The sequence below is a fragment of the Echinops telfairi genome, unplaced genomic scaffold (genome assembly GCF_000313985.2).
Source record: "Echinops telfairi isolate 266 unplaced genomic scaffold, ASM31398v2 ScPeMD7_7420;HRSCAF=8458, whole genome shotgun sequence".
NCBI classification, from domain to species: domain Eukaryota; kingdom Metazoa; phylum Chordata; class Mammalia; order Afrosoricida; family Tenrecidae; genus Echinops; species Echinops telfairi.
The window spans coordinates 35,347,418-35,358,652 of record NW_022111320.1 but is presented as its reverse complement, the minus strand read 5'-3'; the positions used below and the strand labels follow the sequence as shown (position 1 = coordinate 35,358,652).

Here is an 11,235-nt window from a genome sequence, read left to right as displayed (position 1 = left end):
TATAGCCTTCTGCAAATTGTATTCTCACAATTTACCTGTATAAATATATATAAAATTATTAGCGTTCTGGTTTTGTTTCTCTAGAGAACCCTGTCTAACATATTCCCATCCCTCAGTAACATATAGAGGAGGCTTATTTCCTATTAGTTCCCACAAATATATCTTGGGTTCTCACTGCCATCTATAGCCTTCTGCAAATTGTATTCTCACAATTTAGGTTCTGATACTAATCCTTTCTTGGCCTTCAGGCTATTTGATTTAAAATCCTTTGGTGACTGATGATGGGGTGCTTCTTCCATGTGGACTTAGTTGACATCTCACTTAGATGGCTGTTTGTTTGGAGATAAGCCTTTAAGACCCCAGATGCCATTTTATCTCATAGCTGGGCATCATCTAATTACATCACCACATTTTGCAATAGTACCCATATCTTCTGTGTTCCCTTCCTGAGGGTGAATATTGAGCAGGGCCATGATGTAAGAACTAATTGTTCTTAAGTTGGAGCTAGGATTTAGTGTGAGCCCAAAACCCATTCCTGGATCTATGTTTTTGTTAGTTTGCTCATTATCTGCCTTTGGCTTCCTTTCAAAACTTCCTTGTTAGTTTATGGAAGGAGAGTCTTATTGGTCATCCCCGTGGGGAATAATGATTTTCAGTTAATACTGTCTTTGCTTAGCCCCTGGTACTAAGTTTGAAAAACCCTGTTGAGATAGGGATATTTGGCCAATGTTGGAGCCTTGTGTTTTCACCTATGACTTCTATGCAGCTTGAACATGTTCTTTCAGTTTTACCAGTTCTTGATCATTCACTACCTCCAGAAATGACTGAACATTGACTAGTTCATTTGGTAAAGTGATTCTATGTATTCCTTCCGTCTTCTTTAGCTGCTTTCTGTGTCATTCAATATTTTATGCATAGAATCCTTTAATATTGCAACTTGAGGTTGGAATTTTTTCCTCAGTTCTTTTAGTTTCAGAAATACTATGTGTTCTTCCCATTTAGTTTTCTAATTCCAATTTGTTGCACATTTCATTATGATATTTGATTTTTTTGCTACTGTTTAAATATCTTTAGTTCTTTCAAATTAAACTGCATAGGCAGAATAGCAACACAACATTTTTGGCTTTGAGGCAATGATAGTTGACAATTCTCAAGAAAAAAGGAAAAGGGAAATAAACAAACAATAAGGATATAAAAACATTTTAAAAGGATATAAACATTTCACCACTAATAAATGCAAATTAAAATGATATACTGTTTCCCCCCCCTATTAGACAGATAAAATACTTTTCTGGTAATAAGTCCCAGTGTTAGTAAGGGTTCAGGGAAACGATTGCTCCGTTAGACTTCTGGAGGAGGGTAAATTAGCACAGCTTGTTTTGTTTGTTTTTGAGGAATAAGTGTCAAAACAGTGAAGTGTTGAAAATGTGCATCCCCTGTAATTCTACCTCTAATAAGGAATGTAAAGAAAATAATTAAGAATGCATATACAGACGTGACTACAAGGTTGTATGCTATATCAATGTTTATAAGGGAAGAAGCTGGCAAACAAATTAATTTCAGGATGGTAAACTATTGCACAGCAATGCAATGGAATACTGAAAACAACAGTGTGCATAGATGGGCATCCAATGGCATGGGATGATGTTAACCCATTTTGTTGAAATAGCAAAAGAATAGTGAAAAAAGCAAGTAATAAACGAGCACAATATGATCTTATACTTGTTAACAACAATAACAAATTGTTGTTGCTGCTAGATGTCACTGAATTGGCTCCTTCTCATGGCCACCTAATGTCTGACAGACAAACATTGCTCGTTATCCTCACAATTGTTCGTATACACACACACACACACACACACAGCACATTGAGGGTCTACCTCACATTACCACCTTCAATGTTTCATTTAAACATCTATCCATATGCAATATAGATAGATTCTAAATTTTTTCTGAAAACAACACGTACTATTCTGTGATTTAGGAAAAAGAAAGAACCAAAAATAGATCAAAGAAAATGTTTGCTTAGGTTTGGCTTGGCTGAATCTCACTGCCATCGAGTCAGTTCCAACTCATAGCGATCCTATGGGTAGAACTGCCCCTGAGGGTTTTCCTATAGGCCAGGGTAGAAGTGCCTCTGTGGATTTCTGATGAGAGTGGAAAGACTCATTTTTCTCTTGCAGAGCAGCAGGTGGTTTTGAATCACCGACCTGGCGGTCAGCAGTACAACACACAACCCACTCTGCCGCCAGGGTTCCTTTTGTGCTCCTAGAGAGAACTATTTGGTTTAACTCCTTCAGACCTGAGTGGATTATCTCAGGACATTATGTTGGTATTTACTGGAAATCAATTGTACATAGAACTGGAAACTACAGTCCTTTCATTTCTTACTAGAGGACATTCAGGTTTCCTGACAAGGAATGAATCAACTTTTCTAGGGGAGTAGGTTAGTTTCAGAGTCCTTTGAAGGTGCTAACGGTTAAGCACTGGACTACCAGCCCAAACGTCTACAGTTCAAACCCATCCAGAGACACCTTGGAATATAGGCAATGAGACCATCTTCTGAAAGGTCTCAGCCTTGAGAATCCTATGGATCAGTTCCAGACATTGCCAAATACCTACCAGGTGCAAACGTGCCCCCCATGGAGAACCATGAGCAGAGAGTAAGCTCTAAGAAACTGGCAGCAGTGAGAACTAGCCAACCATCTGGGGTCTGGGGTGGGAGAGGGTAGGCCTTCTGTGTGTGAGATTAAGTGACAAATACTGTTTGTTTTCTATTGCTGATGTAACAAATAACCACAAATTTAGTGAGTTCAAAACCACAATTGTGTTACGCCAGGTTGATTAGAGAAACAAATCCAGTGACGCTCATATTTATAAGAAGAGTTTTATATCAAGAAGTAATCATGTATCAAGCAAAAATCCCAGCCCAGTCCAGATCAAGTCCATAAGTCTGATACTAGTCCATAAGTCCCTCTTCAGGATCAGGTAGCCACATGCAATATGCAGAATGCAGGGTGATCACAGGCTGGTAGGTAAAAAATCTTGTGGATCCAATGGCAGTGGAAGTATTACAGGGCTCGAACAGGGCCAGCAGGAAGGTGAAGGCAGAGGGAGAGGGGAGGTTCCCAGGACCCTCCTTATGAGGCAGTCACAACCACAAGGAGGTACCATCAGGCTGTGACCTGATTGACAGATTAGACTCTTATATCGACACCCCTACACTTTTATATCTTCACATTGACATAAAATTATGTAACTATCACAACAATTAAACCCTAAACCAAACCCCAAACTCTAGTTGAGCTCTGTTCATAGTGATCTTATCAGACAGAGTAGAATTTCCCCACAGGGTTTCCAAGGCTGTAGATCTTTATGGAAGCAGACTGATCTATCTTTCTCCCAAGGAGTGGCTGGTGGATTCAAAGTGCTGACATTTCCTTTAGCGGTCAAGCGCTTAACCCCTGTGCCACTAGGGTTCCTGTAGTGGGTTGAACACAATCCAAATGTACAGTTTGAAGGTTCTAAGTCTGACGCAGGTCTCACTAGGCTCGGTTGGGCTGCCTTTGCTTTTGCGGAGGCCATGCGTTATAGCAGAGCAGGGCACAGCAAAGCAAAGTCTAGTAAGTCTGTCCTCCGTCTTTTCCATTTTCTACTGGTTGTCCACATTTCTCGGTTCATGAATCTTCAAAGTCAAGAGTGTTGTGCTTAGTCATTCCCATGATGCATCTCTGTGGTTTTCACCCGTGATTTCACACACCTTTGCGCAGGTTAGGTATTCCAGGGCCTCTTGTGCCTTCTTCATCTTCATTCTCCCAACTGCTTGCCCTCACCATCTGAATGTCTGTTTCTCATTCAATCAAAAGTCACCTACTTTGTGACAGTATTTTGTTATATTCTTTGTCACCTACTTTGTGACACTCACATGGTCACATTCTTCTATTATAGCTTTTTCAATATGGTATTCCTTTATGTGTCCATTCCACAAATATTTATTTCTTTGATTTTTAAAAACAGTTTTATTGGCTCATAACTGACATATCCAATTCAATAGTTCAATCGTATCAAGAAGAGATGAACCATCATCACCATAATCAATTCTAGGACATTTTCTTCTTTCTTGTACTCCTAATTATTAGCCCTCCATTTGTCACAAATGTTTATCGAGGAACCTCATGTGTAAGGCACCTAGAATATACCAGTAAGCAAGATAGACAGGATTCCTATTCTTTTATGGGTCTCAATTCCTAGTAAAGGAGACAGCCAACGAATACAAGTCAGCAAGTGACAAGGCTGTGTAGCGAGGGCAGTACAACATGCAATGAGAAGCAGCGATGTGTCCGGAATGTAAGGAGACTGCCACAGCAGGTGGAGGATGGGAAGAAGCCTTCTTGTGATAATGTGAGAGAAAAGCACTCCAGGCAGAAGGAACAGAAACAGAAGGGCTGTCAGAGAGAGAATAAGAAAATGAGGTTGGAGACAGACAGCGGCCATATCATTTGGGACCTTCTCTCTCTCTCTCTCTTTTTCTTTTCAATTTTATTTATTTATTATTTTAAAACATTTTAATAAATCATTTTATTGGGGGCTTTTACAGCTCTTATAACGATCCATACACCAATTGTATCAAGCACATTTGTACATATGTTGCCATCATCATTTCAAAAACATTTTCTTTCTACTTGAGCCCTTGGTATCAGCTCCTCTTTTTTACCTCTCTCCCATCCTCCTGAACCCTTGATAATTTATAAATTATTTTTATTTTCATATTTTACACTGTCTGATGTCTCCCTTCACCCATGTTTCTGTTGTTCGCCCCCACCCCCACCCCGGGGGAGTATTGTATGTCAATCCTTGCTATCGGTTCCCCTTTTCTCCCCTTTCTCCCCCGACCTTCCCCCTACCCTGATGGTATTGATACTCTCATTACTGTTACTGAGGGGTTTATCTGCCCTGGATTCTGTGTGTTGAGAGGTCTTATCTGTACCAGTGTACCTGCTCTGGTCTAGCCAGATTTGTAAGATAGAACTGGGGTCATGAGAGTGGGGGGAAGAAGCATTAAGGAACTAGAGGAATCTGGCTGGCACATCTCATTTGGGACCTTTCAAGTCATAGTAATAACCTTGATTCATACTAAAAAATAAGGAACCATTGGAGGTGTTTAAGCAGAAAGTTGATATAATTTGATTTGGATTTTAAAAGCATCATTCAGATCAGGTTGTTGGGGAGCAAGAGTGGAGAGGCCGAGACTGTTAAGAAACTATTGTCATTGTCAAGATGGAGAAAACCCTGAAGTGGATCAGGGTGATGGTTAGAGGGTTGCAATTAGTTTACGGAAAACATCCTGACAACAGTACCAATTAGTAAAAAATTAACCATGCTCAAGTCAGCCATTAAGGAACATATTATAAAGACTATTTAATTTACTATCTACCTCACTAGAAGACTTTGAGTTCCTTGAGGGTAGAGAGTAGCATCTTTTCATCTGTGGGACTTAAAACCAACTAACCAACCAACTCACCAACTGTGACATTGATTAGATTCCAACTCATAGTTACTTTATGTAGGATTTCTGAGACTCAGTCTTTCTGGGAGCAGATAGCTCTGTCTTCCTCACACAGCATGAAGAGTGGACTTGAACGATCAACCTTTTTTTTTTAAATTTATTTTTATTTTTTACAATCAACCTTTAGGTTAGTAGCCCAACGTGCAAACTACTAGGGAAGGGTGTTTATAATCTTGTCTCTAAGTTAAAAAAAAATGAAGTAGTTGAACATTTTGCTCTGGTCTTTTCCTCTTTGCTCCACCAGTAGTTTAGTGACTTGGTACAAGTTAGGGAAATGGTTTGGAGTCTTAGCTTACCAGTGCGGTAGCCCCGTCAGACATAACAGTTTCTGAAGCATCTGAGGAGGATCGATCACATTTCCAAAATGATCAGAGGAACAATAAGCTGTGGAGTGGCTGGTGGGTTCTCTGTGCCGACCTGCAGCTAGATGCCCAACTCAGCCCCACGTGGCAGCGGGCCGTCTTTGAAGACCAGTCAGACCAGGCATTCTCTTATAGGTTGGACAGGGTATTTTAAAATAGGTGAAATCTTGATTACAGCAATGTTTTGAATGGGGGAGAAATTGAACCTCTTATTCATATCCTTCAAGAGAACAAACATATCAATCATGGTCAGATTAGCTGGTGACTAAAAGATAATAGAAGAATTAAATTCCAACAAATTAAAGTTGACAAAATTAGATGGCCCTAGAAGAAATAAATTCTTGAGTAAAGAAAATGAATGACAGGAGCTTTCATGGGCAAAAAACAAACACAAACGAATCAATGGATCAAACTTTAAAAACAAAAACTTTTTTGAGTGTGAATTGGGTGAAAGTTTACAGAGTGGATAATCCACATTCCACTCACCAGGATGCAGATTTTGCTTCATCTCATTGATTGCAGTCCCCATGAAGCCGCGTCATTTATCCCAGTTCCCCCTATCCTCTCCATTTCCAGACCGCCTTTGGACCCTACCTCTTCTGGATGTTGTCCTTGGGTGAATGCTGTCCCTTTATCTCAAAAGATTGGGTCTTCTTCTTCTTTTTTTTCTTGTGGACTTGTTTTAATTTTCGTCAGCTTCTCGCTCCCGCCCCCTCTTAAAGCAGTTTTATTGGTACATAATTTACATCGCATACAATTCCATTGTTCAATCGTTCAATCATATCAAGGAGAAAGGTTGGTTATTCTAAATTGTGCTAACTAACGTACTAGTGTTATTGTTTCCCTTATAGACCTCATTCCTGTTCAGCTGAAAATTGAACCAGCAGGATGAGTTCAGATCCTAGACCTGAAGGAACCCACCTTTTAAAAATTAGGCTTTTTTTTAGAGTGAAGTTTGATTTCTATTAAAATTATTTCAGGAAATAAAAACAAAAGTGAGAACTATTGAAATAGTTTAACATCACCATTTACAGGATTGCTTGCTTAGTGATTCATTTGACAAGGTTATTTAAATCGAATTGACTGAATGATCTTCTTTAGTTAATATGTTCTTGCCAAATATTTATCAATGTTAGAATCATTTTTATTAAAATGTTCATGTTCATAAACTTGTCCAAGAGTCAACTATCTGTAGGTTTGAGTGATTACCATGAAAAAAAAATCTATTCCGTGAAACAATAAGACCAATTTGGCAGAATCAAAATCCTTTTTAACATGAAAATCAATTTCAATTTATGTTTCCGAGTATTTAGTGTTCATTAAAAAGTTTATGAAAAAATGTAAAGGTTTCTGAAAATGCACAAAGGGGGAAGTCACCCACAGTATCACCATTGATAGGTATCTAGTAAACCTTGGGTGTGTTTTTTTCAGTGTATTTTTAAAAAATATGGAAGAGGGAGGGAAAAAAGAGGAGCTGATACCAACGGCTCAAACAGAAAGAAAATATTTTGAAAATGATGATGGCAACATATGGACAAATGAGCTTAATACAATTGATGTATGGATTGTTATAAGAGCTAGAAGAGCCCCCAATAAAAAGATGTATTTATAATAATAGTAATAAAAACGAAATATATAGAATTTTAATTATAATGATACTTTATATGCAACTTTGCATACTACTGTTTCCACTTAACTTAGATCATATGGGTATTTTCACATTATTAAATCATGTCATAATTATTGTTTTTAAAGTCGGAGGGGCTAAAATTTTACTCTTTGTATTGGGCAATTGAGAATTTGCCAATTTTGCAGTAACGTATAAATAATGCTGTTTGTAGCTTCACATATATTCTCAGAGCTTTTGGATTATTTTGTTAGGCTAGATCTCCAGAAATGGAACCTTAGGATCAAAGTACTTTTTTTCTTTAAATGTGAGAGTGATTCTCATCAGTTGTATCCTGATCGGAAAGGAGGCCAGAAAGAAGTAATTCAAATACTTCGCAACAGCCCTTCCGTGATTTTGCTGTAAATATTCTCTAACATTGCTTTTGAAGACTGGTGTTTAAGAGTCTTGGTGCTGTAATGGTTGGTTATGCATTGGGCTGTGATCCGAAAGGTCTGCAGTTTGAAACCACTAGCTGCTCTGTGGGCGAAGGACCCAGCTTCCTACTCTGATGAGTTACGACAGGCTCGGCATCTCACAGGGGCAGTGCTACCCTGACCGACAGGTTCACTATCAACTGGCGGTATTTAAGGGGAATTGGGATGTTTCCTTTTCTTTTAGCTTATGAAATAAGATAATACTACGAGGTTTATTATAATAAAATAGTTGTGTCCCACCCCATTCAACCTCCAGTCATCAGCATTAATTTTTTTAATGTTCTTTTGGGTATTTGCTTTCATATTTCTAAGTGATACCTTTAAAAAGCTAATTTTTTAGTTCACAAACTCTAAGTGTTGTCTTTTGGCTTCCTATGATAGAAGATGAGAATTTCAATATTACTTCTCTGTCACATGCATCTATCGCATCTCTGTACTCTTCACATGTGAGCCTCCTCACATGTGAGTATATACACACATGCGTGTACACACACACACACACACATATATACACACAGGCACACACACACACAAACTCTTACGTCTGTTCTCCTAATCTAATTTACTACACCACATTCTTTTATAAAGCACATTCCCCACTACTTTTCTAGAAAAGAGTGAACAGAGGTAAGTTTTCGGAAACCGTGTCTCTAAAGTCTTTATCGTACTCTCACACTTGTCTAAGTTTTAAGACTCAGGGTGAAAGACTTGATTCTCAGAGTTGTGAGACATTCTAACACATTCCCCTGTGATGTTCAATGTGGCCGTCGAGAAGTCTGACAGCATTCTGTTTTCTATTGTTTTGTATGTAATATGCTCTTTTCTCTCTGGTTATTGTTATAATCTTTTCTTTATCCTCAGTGTTTTGAGATTTTACCATGACATGACTTGATGCTAAATTTTCTTTTCATTCACTGGGTTGGATAATCAATGGGACTTTTACTCTGGAAACTTAATTTCCTTAATTCCAGAAAATCTTCCTTGAATTACTCTTTTTGGTCATTTTCTTTTGGGAACTCCTGGATGAGTCCTCAAGTTAGAAAGAAAAATCTATTCTAAAGTCCAGTGCCCACAATGGCCTTCTTCCCTGCTCTGGTGATCTCTGTAACATTATTTTCCAACTTTTCCAATACATTTTCTACTTTGTACAACTTTTAATGTTCAAGAACTTTTATTTGCTCTGCAATCCTTTTTTTGGGAGTAGCATTTTGGTTTGGGGAGCTCTGTCTTCTCTTACTTCTCTGTCAATATTGAGTATTTTTTCTTGCTCCCTGTCTGCTTTCAGAGTCCCCATTTTCTTTCTGTCATGCTGGAATTTTATTCTCAAAAGTCTGGTGATTTAGAGTTCTCTGTCTCTCTCTATCTATCTATCTATGAAACAGCTGGGCCATTTTGATGTTTTGTTTTTCTTATAAATAGTTCTCTGGCTGACTTCAGACATGTAAACTGGTGGGCGGGACTCAGAAACACAGGGTAATAATGGCGATTTTCCCGACTCGTTTGTCGTCCTCACAAATAAAAGGGGTCCTTGTATGAGACTGCCGTCAAACCCACAAGACTGCATTTAGGCATTCATCATTGTCAGGATTGGTGGTAACCTGGGCATCCCCCCTCCCCTGAATCACCTGCCCCCTTATGTTACCAGGCCCAGCTGGCTCACTTTCACTTCCACGCTGGCACCTTTGGCACTGGCACCCAATGTTGTATACAGTGGGAGCGAGGGATTCTTTTTACACCAATTATTAGTAAGCATGTGCCTTCTTGAAACGGGAACCCATTGGTCTGACAAACCGTCCATATTTTGGTGGTTTCCGTATAAAGCCATTCCCAACAAAGCAGACGGTAGTAGCCATCCTTTCCCACGCCTCCTTTTGTCCCTTTCCTGTTCCAATAACTTTTAGTCCTTTAGTTTCCCCTGGCATGGACTTTGGGCAGAGGGAAGTGTGTGTGTGTGTGTGTGTGTGTGTGTGTGTGGTCTTTATTAATTCATACTGGAAGTTACTTTAGCTCGGCCTGTCCCTCTCTGTCCAGCAGATAGATAGGCTCCACACCTTGTGGCATCTTCTTCATCATTCGTTTGTTTAGTGTTTCTCTTTTGATGTATCTTCATAGTCTTTTTCATTTGTATTTTCTCAGCGTGATACTGCTTATGGTTAGAGGTTGGCCGTCAGACCTATCCTCTTTTTTGTCTTCTTTGAACATTCATGAGCCTCTTGACTTTCCTTCTTTCTCCTTTTTTATGGTAAGTCAAAGAATATCCATAGTGCATGTGGTAGTTACATAATCTGTTGTCAAGTTGAGACTATTAAGAATGAAGGGGTGGAATTTAGCCTGTCAATTAGGTCGCAGCTTGATTACTTCATTTGGAGGCGCTAAGGATAGAAATACTTCTCTGGAGGTAGGAGACAGACTCACTCCCTGCAAGACATTTCTGCTCACAAACCACATGAAGCTATGCTGATGGCAGCCAGAGCCTTGGAGCTGGAGGAGCCACGTGGAGAACCCTGCCAGTGCTGAGATGCTTCTATTGCCACTGGATCCACAGGACTTTCTACCAACCAGCCTGTGATCTTCCTGCACTCTGTTATTGTATGCATTGCGTGAGTCTGAAGAGGAATTTACATGCTGGCACTGGACACATGGGCTAATATTAGACTTATGGATTTGATCTGGATTGGGTTGGGATGTTTTCTTACTGTACAATTACTCTTTATATAAAGTTCTTTCCTATGCACATATGAATGTCTCTGGATTTGTTTCTCTAGTCCACCCAGACTAACAGTGCATAACTAGATATGTTCATTTTGTGGACTGGTATCTGCAGCAAAGCCACTGGAGGCAGACTCCAGACCATGATAAACCACTCAATTCTTGAGTCCTTAAGACCCAGGAGCTGACTCTAAGCAGCCTGTGATAGCACAGCTCTGTTTGTATTTGAATGCTGGCTAAGGTAGGTGATCAGGTACTCTCTGTGTGTTGTGGAACTCTGGGGAGCCATGCATGCTGACTGGAGGCTTCAATATAGGGTATTGGGTTGGCTTCCTGCTTCACTGAGGGATTCCCCTGATAGCAATCACCTTTTGCTGAGTAACAACTTTTTTATTAAAAATCATTTTATTAGGGGCTCATACAACTCTTATCACAATCCATACATACATCAATTGTGTAAAGCACATGTGTACATTCATTACCCTCATTATTCTC

General features: G+C 39.3%; 1 pseudogene; it reads right to left on the bottom strand.

Annotated features, from left to right (window-relative positions):
* Window positions 1-9,575: 9,575 nt before the first annotated feature.
* Window positions 9,576-10,300, bottom strand: LOC101640169 (annotated as a pseudogene).
* Window positions 10,301-11,235: the final 935 nt, after the last annotated feature.